Genomic DNA, 21,618 nt, shown 5'->3' with positions numbered 1-21,618 from the left:
TGGATGAATTTTTTTGCCTTCTTGTTTTAGGTTCCTGACCTCCATTAAGTGAGAATAGGGATTCTTTGGATTAAATGAGTTCTTCAAATCCCTGCAGAGGCTTGCCCATATGTGCTTGGGTTTTCTCATGACTCCAAATCACATAAAGAATCTATACCTCACAGCCAGTAGGCCTCAAATTGGAGAAGCGGAACACTTTAACAGCAGGAATATTTGATCACTCCAGGTTCACAGGAGGAGTGTCCAGGCCACCATGATTTTAGGCAAATGAGGGGCAAGTGAGCTTATTTTTTACACTTTCTTAGGCTGTGCCCCTCATAGAAATCTCCAGCCAGAGGTTATGATGAGTGTCTATATGGAAGAAGATGAGGGCCCTGTGGGAGTGTTTTGATTTTAATTGTGGTCATTTTTGTGGTGGTTGGAAGGAATGACTGGTTCCACCTGGGCTTGAACTCTGGCGTGATTCCCCTTAGAGACTGAGTTCTGGAACTGAACTCAGAGAAGTATTGCCATGAATTGTGTTGGGATTTTAGAAGGCCATGCATGAGACTCACCCATGGAAAATGAGATCTAGGCCCAGGGTGTCTTTCCACAAAACAATGGGAACCTCAGCCAGGATATCACATGATTTTATTCTGAAAGATTGGCAGGTATAGTTGAGAGTCAAAACACACATGGACCTCACATTGTAGGCCTCAATTTGCCTGGCTTCATGTGACCTTTTGGCAACTCTTTGAGAAGCCTTGCCTGTGAGTGTTCTCCAGAGCTTTCATTGAAATGAGCTTTCTCAACACGTAATGGTTCCTGAATGATTTGAAACCCACAGTGCCTCCAACTTAATCTTTGAAAAATGGCTAGATAAATACCATGAAATTTTTGAAATTTCCATGACCAGGTGGCACTGGAGAATCTTTGGAAGTCCTGTGGTTGATCATGTGTATACCAGAGAATGCCTTGTTTTACTGGGTTTTATGAAAATGGTGTAGAACAGAGATGCCAGTAATTTGTATCCTGCTGATTAGTGGGCCTAGAGCAGTGGTGGGCAGGTGTGTGATAAAACACCATGGTGGGGCCATGTGGATCGGCCATTGGCTTCCAAATGGATTATGACTGACATAGTGCAGAAATCAGACACTTATATGTAAAGGCATTTTTTATATGGAGAGGTTCAGGTCAATGTTCAGAATCAGTTTACTATGGTTATTGGGGCAAGCTGTGTGGGATAGAAGCCTGGTTGGTGCATTCTCCTGCAGACCCTGACCCACCACACGTGACAGAACTCCCTTCAGCACTGTATCCTAGTAGAACTCCTTGTATTTGGTGAAGCAAATACCAAATTCCCAGTGCAGCAGAAAGAAACACCACGAAAAGTGGAGGATGACCAAATGTCTTCACAGTCCACACGAGGAGACACTTAGCCTCCAGTGGCCACAGTTTACATACAAAGAGAGAATTCAGCACTGCTGCCTCATGGTCATTGGAATATAAGAAACCATGTCTTCCAGGTCACATAGATGCAGACCCATTTTGATGGTCTCACTACAAAGGAAGTTAAAGCTCATGACAACAACATATATTTCAAGTGCCCAACCTCAGAGGCAGTTTTCCAAGAAGTCTTAGGCCAGCAGAGCTCCATGTTTGTGGAGTGTTTACACTGTTCTTTACGTTTGGAAACTCCTCTACCACCACCAAGGTTGTGAACTCCCGAGCATATTCCATTCCAGATATGTATTCACAGATTTTCACACTTTTCTACTCTAATTGTGTCTTACTTGGGCCAAGGTAATATCAAGGCATTGTTCTGAATGTGAGTGGGAAGATTTTTGTGTAGCACATATTTACATACACATTCGATTCATTTTTCAATTTTCTATTTGAAATACTGAAGCCCTGAAACTAACACATACCCTACTATACTCTGACTAATAATTCTAATATGATGGTGAAAAATAACCCAAACAGAATAGAAATACAAGCAGTTCAGAGGAGGCATGGTGTATTGTTACAATTGCCTTTTGCATTATATAGTGTAGGAGTTATAAATCTAGTCATTTTTTTGTTGAAATAGTTCTACATGTGTTTTTAAAATTAACAAATATGTGAATTCCTGTCTCCCTTTCTCTGTAGCCAATTCAGCACATGTATTTTTATATGCACATATAGAATTCTACCTGGTACCACACGTACATACTTGTGAGGTAACTGAATTGGCAGATGCAAATTGTGAGAAAGGATAACTCCTCCTAAATGCTGTTGGAACTGAAAATTCAACCTATGGGTGAGCTTCCTAGTTGAATAACATTATACATTAATCCATGTTCAGTAAAATGAATATTTTTCGATCTGTGGATTATATATATTTCATGATGAATTTCGATTGGCATATATATTGCTACTTTTTTTCTTTTATTGGTTGCTCAAAACATTAAAAATCTCTTGACATATAATATTTCATACATTAGATTCAAGTGGCTTATGAACTCCCATTTTTAGCCCAAATAGAGATTACAGAATCACATCGATTACACATCCACATTTTTACATAATGCCCTATTAGCTACTGTTGTATTCTGCTACCTTTCCTATACTCTACTATCTCCCCTCCCCTTCCTTCCGATCTTCTCTTTTTTCCCCATCTACTGTAATTTATTTCACTCCATGTTTATTTTCCCATTCCACTCACAACAATATGTAATTTTGTGTAACAATGAGGGTCTCCCTCCATTACCATGCAATTTCCCTTTTCTCTCACTTACCCTCCCACCTCATGTCTCTGTTTAAAGTTAATCTTTTCTTCCTGCTATTGCTCCCTGCTCTGTTCTTAGTTGCTCTCATTATATCAAAGAAGACATTTGGTATTTATTTTTTAGGGATTGGCTATCTTCACTAAGCATAATCTGCTCCAGTGCCATCCATTTTTCTGCAAATTTTATGATTTTGTCATTTGTTAGTGCTGCGTAATACTCCATAGTGTATAAATGCCACATTTTTTTATCCATTCATCTATTGAAGGGCATCTGGGTTGGATCCACAGTGTATCAATTGTGAATTGTACTGCTATGAAAATCCATGTGGTAGTATCCCTGTATTACTCTCTTTTAAGGTCTTCAGGGAATAGTCAGAGAAGGGCAATAGCTGAGTCAAATTGTGGTTCCATTCACAGCTTTCCCAGGAATCTCCATACTGCTTTCCAAATTGGCCACACCAGTTTACAGTCCCACCAGCAATGTACAAGAGTATCTTTTACCCCACATCCTTGCCAGCACTTGTTGTTGTTTGACTTCATAATGGCTACCAATTTACTGGAGTGAGATGGTATCTTAGGGTGATTTTGATTTGAATTTCTCTGACTGCTAGAAATGGTGAGCATTTTATTATGTACTTGATGAATGATTGTATGTCCTCCTCTGAGAAGTGTCTGTTCAAGTCCTTGACCCATTTGTTTATTGGGTTATTTGTTATCTTATTGTCTAATTTTTTGAGTTCTTTGTATATTCTGGATATTAGGCCTCTATCTGAAGTGTGAAGAGTAAAAATTTGTTCCCATGATGTATGCTCCTTATTTACCTCTCTTATTCTTTCTCTTGCTGATAAAAAACTTTTCAGTTTAAGTAGTCCCATTTGTTGATTCTTGTTATTAACTCTTGTGCTATGGATGTCATATAAAGGAATTTGGAGCCCGATCCCATAATATGTAGATCAGAGCCAACTTTTTCTTCTATCAGACACAGAGTCTTTGATTTGATATCTAGCACCTTGATCCACTATGAGTTAACTTTTGTGCATGGCGAGAGAAAGGAATTCAGTTTCATTTTGTTGCACATGGATTTCCATTTTTCCCAACACCATTTGTTGAAGATACTATATTTCCTCCATTGCATGCTTTTAGCTCCTTTATCAAATATAAAATAGTTGTAGCTTTTTGGATTAATCTCTGTGTCCTCCATTCTGTACCATTGGTCCACCCGCCTGTTTTGGTACCAGTACCATGCTGGTTTTTTTTAAATTAATTTTATTGTAGGTTGTTCAAAACATTTCATAGTTCTTGATATATCATATTTCACACTTTGATTCAAGTGGGATATGAGCTCCCATTTTTACCCCATATACAGATTGCAGAATCACATCAATTGCACAACCATTGATTTACATATTGCCATTCTGGTGACTGTTGTATTCTGTTGCCTTTCCTATCCTCTACTATCCCCCCTCCCCCTCCCCTCCCCTCTTCTCTCTCTACCTCCTCTACTGTAATTCGTTTCTCCCCCTTATATTTTTCCTCCTTTCCCCTCATTTCCTCTTGTATGTAATTTTGTATACCCCTGAGGGTCTCCTTCCATTTACATGCAATTTTCCTTCTCTCTCCCTTTCCCTCCCACCTCTCATCCCTGTTTAATGTTAATCTTCTTCTCATGCTCTTCGTCCCTACTCTGTTCTTAGTTAATCTCCTTATATCAAAGAAGATATTTGGCATTTGTTTTTAAGGGATTGGCTAGCTTCACTTAGCATAACCTGCTCTAATGCCATCCATTTCCCTCCAAATTCTATGATTTTGTCATTTCTTAATGCAGAGTAATATTCCATTGTGTATAAATGCCACATTTTTTTTATCCATTCTTTTATTGAAGGACATCTATGTTGGTTCCACAGTCTTGCTATTGTGAAATGTGCTGCTATGAACATGGATGTAGCAGTGGCCCTATAGTGTGCTCTTTTTAGGTCTTTAGGGAATAGACCGAGAAGGGGAATAGCTGGATCAAATGGTGGTTCCATCCCGAGCTTTCCAAGAAATCTCCATACTGCTTTCCAAATTGGGTGCACCAATTTGCAGTCCCACCAGTAATGTACAAGAGTACACTTTTCCCGACATCCTCGCCAGCACTTGTTGGTGTTTGACTTCCTAAAGGCTGCCAATCTTACTGGAGTGAGATGGTATCTTAGGGTGGTTTTTATTTGCATTTCTCTGACTGCTAGAGATGGTGAGCATTTTTTCATATACTTCTTGATTGATTGTATGTCCTCCTCTGAGAAATTTCTGTCCAGGTCCTTGGCCCATTTGTTGATTGGGTTATTTGTTATCTCATTGTCTAATTTTTTTAGTTCTTTGTATATTCTGGATATTAGGGCTCTGTCTGAAGTGTGAGGAGTAACGATTTGTTCCCAGGACGTAGGCTACCTATTTACCTCTCTTATTGTTTCTTTTGCTGAGAAAATAACTTTTTAGTTTGAGTAAGTCCCATTTGTTGGTTATAGTTATTAACTGTTGTGCTATGGGTGTCCTATTCAGGAATTTGGATCCCGACCCCACAGTATGTAGATCATAGCCAACTTTTTCTTCTATCAGACGCCATGTCTCTGATTTGATATCAAGTTCCTTGATCCACTTTGAGTTAACTTTTGTGCATGGTGAGAGAAAGGGATTCAGTTTCATTTTGTTGCATATGGATTTCCAGTTTTCCCAACACCATTTGTTGAAGATGCTAGCCTTCTTCCATTGCATGCTTTTAGCCCCTTTATCGAATATAAGATAGTTGTAGTTTTGTGGATTGGTTTCTGTGTCCTCTATTCTGTACCATTGGTCCACCCGCCTGTTTTGGTACCAGTACCATGCTGTTTTTGTTTCTATTGCTCTGTAGTATAGTTTGAAGTCTGGTATAGCTATACCGACTGATTCACACTTCCTGCTTAGCAATGTTTTTGCTATTCTGGGTCTTTTATTTTTCCATATGAATTTCATGATTGCTTTCTCTATTTCTACAAGAAATGCCATTGGGATTTTGATTGGCATTGCATTAAACCTATTGAGAACTTTTGTTAATATCGCCATTTTGATGATGTTAATTCTACCTATCCATGAACAGGGTATATTTTTCCATCTTTTAAGATCTTCTTCAATTCTCTCTTTAGTGTTCTGTAGTATTCATTGTATAAGTCTTACACCTCTTTTGTTAGGTTGATTCCCAAGTACTTTATTTTTTCTGAGGATATTGTGAATGGGGTGGTTGTCCTCATATATATTTTAGAGGATTTGTCGCTGATATACAGGAATGCCTTTGATTTATGCGTGTTGATTTTATATCCTGCCACTTTGCTGAATTCATTTATTAGCTCTAATAGTTTCTTTGTAGACCCTTTTGGGTCTGCTAGGTATAGAATCATGTTATCTGCAAATAGTGATAATTTGAGTTCTTCTTTTCCTATTTTTATGCCTTTTATTTCTTTTGTCTGTCTAATTGCACTGGCCAGTGATTCGAGAACTATGTTGAACAGAAGTGGTAAGAGAGGCCATGTCTGTCTTGTACCAGATTTTAGAGGGAATGCCTTCAGTTTTTCTCCATTCAGAATGATGCTAGGCTGAGGCTTAGCATAGATTTCTTTTACAATATTGAGGTATGTTCCTGTTATCCCTAGTTTTTCTAGAGTTTTGAACATAAAGGGATGCTGTACTTTGTCGAATGCTTTTTCCGCATCTATCGAGATGATCATATGGTTCTTATATTTAAGCCTATTGATGTGGTGAATAACATTTATTGATTTTCGTATATTGAACCAACCTTGCATCCCAGGGATAAATCCTACCTGATCATGGTGCACAATTTTTTTGATATGTTTTTGTATCCGGTTCGCGAGAAGTTTATTGAGCATTTTTGCATCTAGGTTCATTAGAGATATTGGTCTGTAGTTTTCTTTCTTTGGAGTGTCTTTGTCTGGTTTAGGAATCAGGGTGATGTTGGACTCATAGAATGAATTTGGAAGTTCTCCCTGTTTTTCATTTTCCTGAAATAGCTTGAAAAGTATTGGTATTAGTTCCTCTTTAAAGGTTTTGTAAAACTCTGCTGTATACCCATCCGGTCCTGGGCTTTTCTTAGTTGGTAGTCTTTTGATGGTTTCTTTATTTCCTCAGTTGATATTCGTCTGTTTAGGTTGTCAATATCCTCCTAACTCAATCTGGGCAAATCATATGACTTAAGAAATTTATCGATGCCTTCACTATCTTCTAATTTATTGGAGTATAAGGATTCAAAATAATTTCTGATAATCTTCTGTATTTCTGAAGTGTCTGTTGTGATATTGCCTTTTTCATCCCATATGCGAGTAATTTGAGTTCTCTCTCTTCTTCTCTTCATTAGCGTGGCTAAGGGTCTGTCAATTTTATTTATTTTTTCAAAGAACCAACTTTTAGTTTTGTCAATTTTTTCAATTGTTTCTTTTGTTTCAATTTCATTAATTTTTGCTCTGATTTTAATTATTTCTTGTCTTCTACTTTTTTGCTGTTGTTTTGCTCTTCTTTTTCTAGGACATTGAGTTGAAGTATTAGATCATTTATTTGTTGGTTTGTTTCTTTTTTTAAGGAATGAACTCCAAGCAATAAATTTTCCTCTTAGAACTGCTTTCAATGTGTCCCATAGATTCCGATATGTTGTGTCTGTGTTTTCATTTATCTCTAAGAATTTTTTAATATCCTCCTTGATGTCTTCTATAACCCATTTATCATTCAGTAACCTATTTTTCATTCTCCAATTGATGCATGATTTTTCCTTACTTCTTTTATCGTTGATTTTCAATTTCATTTCATTATGTTCAGATAAGATGCATGGTATTATCTCTACTCCTTTCTATTGTCTAAGAGTTGCCCTGTGACATAATATATGATCTATTTTTGAGAAGGATCCAAGTGCTGCTGAGAAAAAAGTGTAACTGCTTGATCTTGGGTGGTATATTCTATATATGTCAATTAAGTCTAGGTTATTAATTATGTTATTGAGTTCTATAGATTCCTTATTCAACTTTTCTTTGTAAGATCTATCCAGTGGTGAGAGAGGTGTGTTGAAGTCTCCCATAATTATTGTATGGTGGTCTATTAGACTCTTGAACTTGAGAAGAGTTTGTTTGATGAACATAGCTGCACCATTGTTTGGGGCATATATATTTATGATTGTGATGTCTTGTTGGTGTATGGTTCCCTTGAGCTGTATGTAGTGTCCCTCTTCATCCCTTTTGATTAACTTTGGCTTGAAATCTATTTTATTTGATATGAGTATGGACACTCGTGCTTGTTTCCGAAGTCCATAAGAGTGATATGATATTTCCCAACCTTTCACCTTCAGTCTATGTATGTCTTTTCCTATCAAATGCGTCTACTGAAGGCAGCATATTGTTGGGTCTTGTTTTGTGATCCATTCTACTAGCCTGTGTCTCTTAATTCGTGAGTTTAAGCCATTAACATTTAGGGTTATTATTGAGATATGGGTTGTTCTTCCAGTCATATTGGTTTATTTATGTTACTAAACATGGTTTGTTTTCCTCTTTGATTATTCCCCCTCTTTACTGTACTCCCTCCCGCTGTTGGTTTTCATTGTTATTTTCCATTTCCTCTTCCTGCAATGTTTTGCCGAGGATGTTTTGAAGAGATGGTTTTCTAGCCGCAAATTCTTTTCACTTTTGTTTATCATGGAAGGTTTTAATTTCATCTTCCATACTGAAGCTTAATTTTGCTGGATACACAATTCTTGGTTGGAACCCATTTTCTTTCAGTGTTTCAAATATGTTATTCAAGGATCTTCTAGCTTTCAGAGTCTGTGTTGAAAGATCAGCTGTTATCCTGATTGGTTTACCCCTAAATGTAATCTGCTTCCTTTCTCTTGTAGCTTTTAAAATTCTCTCCTTATTCTGTATGTTGGGCATCTTCATTATAATGTGTCTAGGTGTGGATCTCTTATGATTTTGCACATTCGGCGTCCCGTAGGCTTCTAGGATATGGGATTCTGTCTCATTCTTCAAGTCTGGGAAATTTTCTCGTATTATTTCATTGAATAGATTGCTCATTCCTTTTGTTTGGAACTCTATACCTTCCTGTATCCCAATGACTCTTAAGTTTGGTCTCTTTATGTTATCCCATATTTCTTGAATGTTCTGCTCATGGTTTCTTAACAGCTTTGCTGAGCTGTCTATGTTCTTCTCCAGTTGAAATACTTTGTCTTCATTTTCTGATGTTCTATCTTCTAAGTGTTCTACTCTGCTGGTAGTATTCTCAATTGAGTTTTTAATTTGGTTTATTGTTTCCTACATTTCCAGGATTTCTGTTTGTTTGTTTTTTATAACCTTGATCTCCCTGTATAATTGATCTTTTGCTTCTTGTATTTGTTTATGTAATTCATTTTCGAAGTGCTCGAAGTGGTCTTTCATTGTCTGATTATGCTGTCTAATGTCTTCCTTGAGACTCCAGATAATCTGAAGCATGTATATCCTGAATTCTTTATCTGACATTCCATCTGCTGCAGATATTACCTTTTCTAAAGTTGAGTTGACCTGCATTGCTTGTGGTCCTTTCTTTCCTTGTCTTTTCATACTGATCGCGTTTCTTTCTGCTTGGTGAAACTGTTTTGTTATTGATTTTCCCCCTATATATTTATATTGCTCTTATATAGTTGCAAAGTCTCCCTCGCAGGCTTTGGCGGTGGTTCTGCCCCTCCTCCAATTGGGGCAATGTGCCTACTACGCCGGCAGGCTGCTGTGCCTCTACTTTCGGTGGGCCTGTTCTTTCGGTGGTCACAGGTTCGCCTCCCTTGCAGGCGTGAGAAGCGGCTCTGCACCTCTGCTGGCCGCTAGGCCTGTTCTGTCTGTCGTTTGCAGGTCTGTTTACCTAACAGGTGCTGGTGGCGGCTCTGCCCCTCCCCCAAACGGGGTGATGTGTCAGACGGCCACTGGGCCTGTTTTATCAGTGGTCACGGTATCGCCTACCTTGCAGGTGGGTGGGGCAGCTGTGCCCCTCTGCAGGTTTCTGGGCCTGACCTGCCGGTGGGTCGCAGGTCATTCATTATTTAGTTCTAGTAGTTTTTGTACACCTTTTTGTGTCTTCTATGTATAGAATAATGTCACCCGAAAATAGTGATAATTTGCGTTCTTATTTTCCTATTTTTATGCCTTTTATTTGTTTAGTATGTCTAATTGCTCTGGCCAGTGTTTCGAGAACTATATGGAATAGAAGTGGTGAGAGAGGGCATCCCTGTCTTGTTCCAGATTTTAGAAGAAATGCCTTCAATTTTTCTCCATTCATAATGATGCTAGCCTGAGGCTTAGCATAGATAGCTTTTACAATGTCGAGGTAACTTCCTGTTATCCCTATTTTTTCTAATGTTTTGAACATAAAGGGATGCTGTACTTTGTCAAATGCTTTTTTTGCTTCTATCGAGATGATCATATGGTTCTTATCTTTAAGTCTATTGATGTGGTGAATAACATTTATTGATTTCCGTATATTGAACCATCCTTGCATCCCAGCTATGAATCCTACTTGATCATGGTGCATAATTTTTTTGATGTGCCTTTGTATTCGATTCACCAGAGTTTTATTGAGGATTTTTGCATGTAGGTTCATCAGATATATTGGTCTGTAGTTTTCTTTCTTTGAGGTGTCTTTTTCTGATTTCGGAATCAGCGTGATGTTGGCCTCATAGAATGAATTTGGAAGAGCTCCCTCTTTTTCTCTATGCTGAAATAACTTGAAAAGTATTGGTATTAAATCTTCTTTAAATGTTTTGTAAAACTCCGCTGTATAGCCATCCGTTCCTGGGCTTTTCTTGGTTTGTAGTCTTTTGATTGCTTCTTCTGTTTCATCCATTGACATTGGTCTGTTTAAATTGTGTGTATCCTTCTGACTCAGTCTGGGAATATCATATGACTTAAGAAATTTATCGATGTCTTCACTATATTCTATTTTATTGGAATATAGGTTTTCTAAATAATTTCTAATTGTCTTCTGTATTTCGGAAGCATCTGTTGTAATATTGCCTTTTTCATCCCATATGTTAGTAATTTGAGTTCTCTCTCTTCTTCTCTTCATTAGCATGCCTAAGGGTCTGTCGAACATATTTATTTTTTCGAAGAACCACCTTTTAGTTTTGTTAATTTTTTCAATAGTTTCTTTTGTTTCAATTTTGTTGATTTCTGCTCTGATTTTAATTATTTCTTGCTTTCTGCTACATTTTTTGTTGTTTTGCTCTTCCTTTTCTAGGGCTTTGAGTTGAAGTGTGAGCTCATTTATTTGTTCGTTTTTACTTTTTTTCAGGAATGACCTCCAGGCGATGAATTTCCCTCTTAAAACTGCTTTCATTGTGTCCCATAGATTCTGATATATTGTGTCTGTATTTTCATGTATCTCTAAGAATTTTTTGATTTCCTCCTTTATATCTTCTGTAACCCACTGATCATTCAGTAACATATTGTTCATTTTCCATGTGATGTAGGATTTTTCCTTCCTTTTTTTATCATTGGTTTCCAGTTTCATTCCATTATGATCAGAAAAAATTCATGGTATTATCTCAACCCCTGTATATTTACTGAGGGTTGCCCTATGACATAATATATGGTCTATTTTTGAGAAGGATCCACGTGCTACTGAGAAAAAAGTATATCCACTTGATGATGATTGATATATTCGATATATGTCAGTTAAGTCTAGGTTATTGATTGTGATATTGAGTTCTATAGTTTCTTTATTCACTTTTGTTTGGAGGATCTGTCCAATGGTGAGAGAGGTGTGTTGAAGTCACCCATAATTATTGTGTTGTGGTCTATTTCATTCTGGAACTTGAGGTGAATTTGTTTTTTGAACATTGCAGCACCATTATTTCGTGCATAAATATTGATAATTTTTATGTCTTGTTGATGAATGGTTCCTTTTAACAGTATATAATGTCCTTTCTTATCCCTTTTGATTAAATTAGTCTTGAAGTCGATTTTATTCGATATGAGCATGGCCACCCCTGCTTGCTTATGGGGAGCGTTGCATGGTATATTTTTTCCAAAACTTGCACCTTCAGCCTGTGTATGTCTTTTCCATTCAGATGTGCCTCCTGGAGGCAATATATTGTTGGATTCATTTTTAATCCAAGTTACCAGCCTATGTCGCGTTATTGGAGAGTTTAAGCCATTAACATTTAGAGTCACTATTGATATATGGTTTGTACTGCCGCTCATGATTGATGATTCATCTTTTTTTTTTTAATTTAGTTTGTTTCTCCATGATTAGCTTTTCCCCCACCCTCAGTCATTACTGAGGCACTTCCCACTGATGGTTTTGGTTGTTGATTTTCATTTCTTCTTCGTGTATTGTTTTGCTCAAGATGCTTTGCAATGCTGGTTTTCTGGCTACAAATTTTTTTACCTTTTGTTTATCATGAAATATTTTTATTTCATCGTCATACCTGCAGCTTAATTTTGCTGGATACAGAATTCTTGGTTGGCATTCATTGTCTTTCAGTGTTTGAAATACGTTGCTCCAGGATCTTCTCGCTTTCAGCGACTGTGATGAAAAATCCATTCTCAACCTTATTGGTTTACCCCTTAATGTAATCTGCCTCCTTTCTCTTAGAGCTATTAATATTTTCTCTTTGTTTTGTATATTGGATATCTTCATAACAATGTGTCTGGGTGTTGGTCTACTGTGATTTTGTGTTCTCCGTGTCCTGTAAGCATGTCCAATTTGTATATCTATTTACTATGTATTTCTGGAAATATTTCTGTAATTATTTCATTCAATAGATTACTAATTCCCTTGGTTTGAATCTGTGTACCTATCCAGATGACTCATTAATTTTTTTTTTATGTTATCCCATATCTCTTGGATGTTTTACTCATGATTTTTTACCAGCCTTTCTGTGTTGGCTAGATTCATTTCAAGATGATATATTTTGTCTTCATTATCTGACATTCTGTCTTCTACTTGCTCCACAGTGTTAGTGATACTCTCAATTGACTTTTTAATTTGGTTTATCATTTCCTTCATTTCTAGAATTATTGTTTGATTTTTTTAAAATCTCTATCTCCTGATAAAGATGCATAACTTCTTCTTTTATCTGTTTATGTAATTCATTTTCAATGTGTTCTTTCACTGTTTGGATTTGCTGTCTCGTATCCTCTTTAAGTTTCAATTCCATCTGTCTAAGGTATTCCTTGAGTTCTTTATATGACCATTTTTCTGATGACTATAGGTCCTCCTGAATATTTTGGCTGTCCTTCGTTGTTTGTACTTATTTTCTTCCTTGATTTTTTGTGCTGCTCATGTTACTTCTTGCTCTGTTTGACTGTTGAGTTACTGCTTACTCTTATAAATTTATTTGATGCTTGGAAGAAAAGATATTAGAAAGAAAGGGAAGAAGTCACTAAAGAGAATGAGAGTAGGCAGGTAGAATTCGAGGAAGGGGAAATCAGAAAATTGAAAAGAAATGATAAGACAAAAGAAAAAATAGAAAAGAAAGAAAGAAAGAAAAAAATTTAAAAATAATGATCATTTAAAAGATGTAAATTAAAGTTTAAAATAATAATAATAATAAAATAAAAATATTTAAAAAATGAAAACATATTAAAAAGTTAAAGTACAACAACAAAAAATATGAATTTACATAAAGAATCTAAACCCCACACTCAGTAGGCCTCAAGTTGGAGAAGTAGAGCAGTATTAACGCCAGGCCTATTTTTTCACTTCTGTTTCACAGGAAGGCAGTCCAGGCAACCCTGATGTTAGGCAAATGAGGGGCAAGGGAGCTTATTTTGGACACGGACGTGGGCTGTGTACCTCATGGAAACCTCCAGCCGGAGGTTATGATGAGTGTCTACATGGAAGAAGATGAGGGCCATGTTGGGGTGTTTTGGTTTTAACTGTGAACATTTGTATGGCGGTAGGAAGAGATGACTGGGTACACCTGGGCTTGAACTCTTGTGTGATTCAACATAGAGACTGAGTTCTGGAATTGACCTCAGAGAAGTATTGCCATGGATTGTGTTGGGCTTTTAGAAGGCCATGCATGAGAGTCGCCCTTGGAAAGTGAGATCTACGCCCAAGTTGGCTTTCCACAGAGCAAAGGGAATCTCAGCCAGGATATCACATGATTTTATTCTGAAAGACTTGGCAGCCATAGTTGAGAGTGAAAACACACATGGACCTCACATTGTAGACCTCAATGGGCCTGGCTTCATGTGACCTTTTGGCCACCCTTTGGGAAGCCTTGCCTCTGAGAGTTCTCCAGAGCTTTCATTGAAGTGAGCTTACTCAACATTTAATGGTTAATGAATGAATTGAAACCCACAGTGCCTACAACTTCTTCCTTGAATAATGGCTAGATGAATACCATGAAATTTTTGAAATTCCCAAGACTAGGTGTCACAGGAGAACCTTTGGATGTCCTCTAGCTGATCATGAGAATACAAGACATTGCCTTTATTGACTGGGTTTCATGAAAATGGTGTATAACAGAGATGCAAGTAAGTTGGAACCTGCTGAGTAGTGTTCCTAGAGCCGTGGTGGGCAGGTGTGTGATAAAATATCTCTGGTGTGGCCATGTTTATCTGCCATTGGTGTCCAAATAACTTGTGACTGACATTTTGCAGCCAGTAGACCCTTATATGTAAAAGAATCTTGTTATATGGAGAGGTTTCAGGGCAATGTTCAGAATCAGGTTGCTATGGTCAATGTTGCAAGCTATGTGGGATAGAAGCCTGGTTGGTGCATTCTCCAACAGAACCCAACCCACCACAACTGAAAGAACTCCCTACAGCACTGTGTCCCAGTTGAACTCTTTTTATTTCATGAAGCAAATACCACACTCCTAGTGCAAGAGCAAAAAACACCACAAAGAGTGGAGGATGACCAAATGGCTTCACAGTCCAGATGAGGAGACACTTGCCCTCAGTGGCCACAGTTTACCTACAAAGAGAAAATTCAGCACTGCTGCCTCATGTTCATCGGAAAATAAGAAACCATGTCATCCATGTCACATAGATGCAGACCCAGCTTTGATGGTCTCACTACAAAGGAAGCTAATGCTCCTGACAACAAAATATATTTCAAGTGCTCACCCTCAGAGGTAGTTTCTCCAGATGTTAGGCCAGCAGAGCTTCATGTTTGTGGAGTGTTTACCCTGTCCCTTACTTTTGGAAACTCCTCTACCACCTCCAAATTTGTGAACTCCTGAGCATTTTCTATAACAGGAATGTATTCACAGATTTTCTAACTCTTCTCCTCTAATTGTGTCTTACATGGGGCGAAGGTAATGCCAAGGCATTGTTCTGAATGAGAGTGGGAAGATTTTTGTGTAGCACATATTTGCATACACATTGGATACATTTTCCAATTTTCCATTCGAAATACTGAATCCCTGACACTAACAAATTCCCTTCTAGACTTTTACTTCTAATCTTAATATGATGGAGAAAAATAACCCAAACAAAATAGAAATACAAGAGGTTCACAGGAGGCATGGTGTATAGTTGGACTTGCCTTTCCTATGATAAATGGTAGGTGCTATAAATCTAGCAAATTTTTATTGAAACAGTTCTTTATGTGTTTTAAAAGTTAACAAATATGTGAATAACTGTCTCCCTTTCTCTGTAGTCTATTCAGCACATGTATTTTTTTATGCACATATTGAATTCTACCTGGTATCACACATACATTTTGTGAGGTGGCTGACTTGGCAGATACAAACTGTAAGAAAAGATCACTCCTACTAAACGCTGTTGGAACTGAAAATTCAACATATGGGTCAGCTTTCTAGTTGAACAACATAAATTGATGTTCAGGAAAATGAGTATTTTTGGATCTGTGGATGATATATATTTCATGGTGAATTTCAATTGGCATACATAATGCTACTTTTTAATGTCTCTCTCTGTGTGTGTATCTATCTATCTATCTATCTATCTATCTATATATATGTATTCACTCTCCAGATTTTTCAAAATATGAAATGTATTTGTCTTATTTTACACTCCCTAAATTCATTCATATTTATGTATGTGGATTTATAATCAACTTTTCACAAGTTTATTCTCAGAAATGTTCATCCACCTGAAATACATATTCGTTTCCAGTACTGAAAACTAACTTCAGGGGATCATATGATGGCAGCGAAAGGAGTGCATCAACCCCATATACAGCATCACTGTGCAATAGAATGACGAATTTCCAGCAAAATTTGGGTGCTCCAAAACCTAGTGGAAGTATTTCCATCTCATGAGGATTAGCTACGGGGCTCAAACGTGAGTGATTTGTCCGCATAGAGCGTCATGCTGCTTATTCAGCAAATCGCCCTGCGGCTAGAGTCTGTGGCGCATGCTGGCAAACAATGAGATAGCAACACAAATATTCAGTGGTGCGGATTCTGTGGGCTCCAGCCAGCTGTACAATCACTGTGCTCATTGCTGAATTCTGGGTTTGAGACCGGGGAAGGACGCGGTCCAATTCGGTTTTCCACACCAGTCAGACCACAGAGGAAGCCAGGGGCCACCATCTTGGAGAGCTGACGTCACCATTCCTGTTTTCAACTCATAGCAGCTCATTCAGCTATAGAATAGGTAATCTCAGGCTGCCATTCGCCTGTGTCTCGGAGACAAATTACTCAGGCCTGTTCCTATCAGAACATACACCAAGCCCAGAGCGGCCGAATTCTGGCTCCTGGAACTGATCAGGCCCAGGGCTAAAGAACCCGCGGAAACTCCTTCTCGGTCTAGGTCTTGCTGAATACTGTGGAGGTAAATACCTATCTAGCCTTCATAGGCAGTGGCAACAGGATTGAGACGGGGCTTGTGAGGGCTGGTCAGGACTCACCCATTGCTTTGGTCATCCGGCAAAGGGAACGAAATGCTGCCATTCGCATGGGATACCAACATGTTAGAGATCTGATGTCATCACAAAGTGGTGGAGGAGATAACTTCATCGATACCAGCGGTGACAGAAACAGTTGGTCTCCTGGTAAAAAAAGTGAGTCACAAACACCCGAGTCTCTCTCACTTTGTCTTCAAGCCAGAGGGGCAGAGCAGAGCCGCCGCCCATGCCCGGCACAGGCCCAGCGACCTGCAGGCGTGGTAGTCATGTCATCCCAATTGGAGTAGGGGCAGAGCAGAGCCACCGCCTATGCCCAGAACAGGCCCAATGACCCGCTGGTGTGGTAGACACGGCACCCCTATTGGAGTAGTGGCAAAGCAGAGCCTTCTCCCGCGCCCAGTACAAGCCCAGCGGCCCACCAGCGTGGTTGTTAGGTCACCCCAATAGGAATAGGGGCAGAGCAGAGCCACTGCCCAAAACAAAACAGTTTCAACAAGCAGAGAGAAACGCGAGCAGTATGAAAAGACAAGGAAATAAAGGACCACAAGCAATGCAGGTCAACACAACTTTAGAAGAGGTAATAGCTGCATCAGATGGAATGTCAGATAAAGAATTCAGGATACTCATGCTTTAGATGATCTGGAGTCTCAAGGAAGACATTAGACAACAAAATCAGACAATTAAAGATCACTTCGACAATGAATTACATAAACAAATCCAATAAGCAAAAGATCAAATATATAGGGAGATAGAGGTTGTAAAAACAAACAAACAGAAATCCTAGAATTGCAGGAAGGAATAATCCAACTTAAAAACTCAATTGAGAATACTACCAGGAGAGTAGAACACTTAGAACATAGAACATCAGACAATGAAGACAAAGTATTTCAACTTGAAAAGAACATAGACCACTCAGCAAGACTGTTAAGAAACCACGAGCAGAATATCCAAGAAATATGGGATAACATAAAGAGGCCAAACTTAACAGTCATTGGGATACAGGAAGGTATAGAGGTCCAAACCAAAGGAATGAGCAACCTATTCAATGAAATAATACGAGAAAACTTCCCAGACTTGATAAATAAAACAGAATCCCAAGTCCTAGAAGCCTACAGAACGCCGAATGTGCAAAATCATAAGAGAGCCACAACTAGACACATTATAATGAAGATGCCCAACAAACAGAAAAAAGAGAGAATTTTAAAAGCTACAAGAGAAAGGAAGCAGATTACGTTTAAGGGTAAACCAATCAGGATAACAGCTGATCTTTCAACACAGACTCTGAAAGCTAGAAGATCCTGGAATAACATATTTCAAACACTGAAAGAAAATGGGTTCCAACCAAGAATTGTGTATATAGCGAAATTAAGCTTCAGTATGGAAGATGAAATTAAAACCTTCCTCGATAAACAAAAGTGAAAAGAATTTGCAGCTAGAAAACCATCTCTTCAAAACATCCTCGGCAAAACATTGCAGGAAGAGGAAATGGAAAATAACAATGAAAACCAACAGTGGGAGGTAGGACATTAAAGGGGGGAAAATAATCAAAGAGGAAAACAAACCATGTTTAGTAACATAAATAAACAAATATGGCTGGAAGAACAACCCATATCTCAATAATAACCCTAAATGTTAATGGCTTAAACTCACCAATGAAGACACACTGGCTAGTAGAATTGAACAAAAAACAAGACCCAACAATATGCTGCCTACAGGAGATGCATTTGATAGGAAAATGCATACATAGACTGACGGTGAAAGTTTGGGAAAAATCATATCACTCATATGGACTTCGGAAACAAGCAGGAGAGTCCATACTCATATCAAATAAAATAGATTTTGAGCCAAAGTTAATCAAAAGGGATAAAGAGAGACACTACATACTGCTCAAGGGAACCATACACCAACAAGAGACAGCAATCATTAATATATATGCCCCAAACAATGGTGCAGCTATGTTCATCAAACAAACTCTTCTCAAGTTCAAGAGTCTAATACACCACAATACAGTAATCATGGGAGACATGAACACACCTCTCTCACCACTGGACAGATCTTCCAAACAAGGAATAAGGAATAAGGAAACTATAGAACTCAATAACACAATTAATAACCTAGACTTATTTGAGATATGTAGAATATAACACCCAACATCAAACAGTTACCTTTTTTTCTCAGCAGCACATGTATCCTTCTAAAAAATGATCATATATTATGTCACAGGGCAACTCTTAGACAATATAAAGGAGTACAGATAATACCATGCATATTATCTGATCATAATGGAATGAAACTAAAAATCAATGATAAAAGAAGGAAGGAAAAATCATGCATCACTTGGAGAATGAACAATAGGTTACTGAGTGATCAATGGGTTATAGAAGACATCAAGGAGGAAATTTAAAAATTCTTAGAGATAAATGAAAACACAGACACAACATATCGGAATCTATGGGACACATTGAAAGCAGTTCTAACAGGAAAATTCATTGCTTGGAGTTCATTCCTTAAAAAAAGAAACAACCAACAAATAAATGATCTCATACTTCATCTCAAAATCCTAGAAAAAGAAGACGAAAGAAACAGCAAAAGAAGTAGAAGGCCAGAAATAATTAAAATCAAAGCTGAAATTAATGAAATTGAAACAAAAGAAACAATTGAAAAAACTTGACAAAAGTAGAAGTTGGTTCTTTGAAAAAATAAATAAAATTGACAGACCCTTAGCCATGCTATGAAAGAGAAGAAGAGAGAACTCAAATTACTAGCATAAGGGATTAAAAAAGAAAATATCACAAGAGATATTTCTGAAATACAGAAGATAATCAGAAATTATTTTTAATCCTTATACTCCAAACAAATAGAAGACAGTGAAGGCATCGATAAATTTCTTAAGTCATATGATATGCCCATATTGAGTCAGGAGGATATAGACAACATAAACAGACCAATATCAATTGAGGAAATAGAAGAAACCATCAATCCACTACCAACTTAGAAAAGCCCAGGACCGTATGGGTATACAGCAGAGTTTAACAAAACCTTTAAAGAGGAACAAATACCAATATTTTTCAAGGTGTTTCAGGAAATTGAAAAAGAGGGAGATTCTTCCAAATTCATTCTACGAGGCCAAGATCACCCTGATTCTTACACCAGACAAAGACACTTCAAAGAAAGAAAACTACAGACCAATATCTCTAATGAACCTACACGAAAAAATCCTCAATAAAATTCTGGCGAATTGGATACAAAAACATATCAAAAAAATTGTGAATCCTGATCAAGTAGGATTCATCCGTGTGATGCAAGGCTGGTTCAATATACGGAAATCAATAAATGTTATTCACCACATCAATAGACTTAAAAATAAGAACCATATGATCATCTCGGTAGATGCAAAAAAAACATTCTATAAAGTACAGCATTCTGTTATGTTCAACACTCTAGAAAAACTAGTGATAAGAGGAACATACCTCAATATTGTAAAAGCAATCTATGCTAAGCTTCAGGCTAGCATCATTCTGAATGGAGAAAAATTGAAGGTATTCTCTCTAAAATCTGGAACAAGACAGGGATGCCCTCTCTCACCACTTCTGTTCAACATTGTTCTCGAAACACTAGCCAGAGCAATTAGACAGACGAAAGAAATAAAAGGCGTAAAAATTGGAAAAGAAGAACTTAAATTATCAGATCACATGATTCTATGTCTAGCAGTCCCAAAAGGGTCTACAAAGAAACTAATAGAGCTAATAAATGAATTCAGCAAAGTGACAGGATATAAAATCAACATGCATAAATCTAAGGCATTCCTGCATATCAGCGACAAATCCTCTGAAATAGAAATGAGGACAACTACTCCATACACAATATCCTAAAAAAAAATAATAATAATTAGGAATCAACCTAACAAAAGATGTGAAAGTCTTATACAATGAAAACTACAGAACCCTAAAGAGAGAAATAGAAGAAGATCTTAGAAGATGTAAAAATATATCCTGTTCATGGATAGGCAGAACTAATATCATCAAAATGGTGATATTACCAAAAGTTCTCAATAGGTTTAATGCAATGCCAATCAAAATCCAAACGGAATTTTTTCTAGAAATAGAGAAAGCAATCATGAAATTCATATGGAAAAATAAAAGACACAGAATAACAAAAACAACACTAAGCAGGAAGTGTGAATCAGGCGGCATAGCGATACCAGACTTCAAACTATACTACAGAAAAATAGTAACAAAAATACCATGGTAATGGTACCAAAACAGGCAGGTGGACCAATGGTTCAGAATAGAGGACACAGAAACCAAGCCAGGAAACTACAACTATCTTATATTTGATGGAGGGGCTAAAAGCATGCAATGAAGGAAAATAGCATCTGCAAAAAATGGTGCTGGGAAAACTTGGAATCCATATGTAACAAAATGAAACTGAATCCCTTTCTCTCGCCATGCACAAAAGTTAACTCAAAATGGATCAAGGAGCTTGATATCAAATCAGAGACATGGCGTCTGAGAGAACAAAAAGTTGGCTACAATTTACATACTGTGGGGTCGGGCTCCAAATTCCTGAATAGGACACACATAGCACAAGAGTTAATAACTAGAATCAACAAATTGGACTTACTCAAACAAAAAAGTTTTTTATCACCAAAAGGAACAATAAGAGAGGTAAATAGGGAGCCTAAATCCTGGGAACAAATCTTTACTCCTCACACTTCAGATAGAGCCCTAATATTCAGAGTATACAAAGAACTCAAAAAAATAGACAATAAGATAACAAATAACCCAATAAACAAATGGGCCAAGAACCAGAACAGACACATCTCAGAGAAGTACATACAATCAAAAAACAAGTACATGAAAAAATGCTCACCATCCCCAGCAGTCAGAGAAATGCAAATCAAAACCACCCTAAGATACCATCTCATTCCAGTAAGATTGGCAGCCATTATGAAGTCAAACAACAACAAGTGCTGGTGAGGATGTGGAGAAACAGGTACACTTGTACATTATTGG

The sequence above is a fragment of the Callospermophilus lateralis genome, unplaced genomic scaffold, assembly GCF_048772815.1.
Source record: "Callospermophilus lateralis isolate mCalLat2 unplaced genomic scaffold, mCalLat2.hap1 Scaffold_97, whole genome shotgun sequence".
Lineage (NCBI taxonomy): Eukaryota > Metazoa > Chordata > Mammalia > Rodentia > Sciuridae > Callospermophilus > Callospermophilus lateralis.
Note: the sequence above shows the minus strand (reverse complement) of the source record.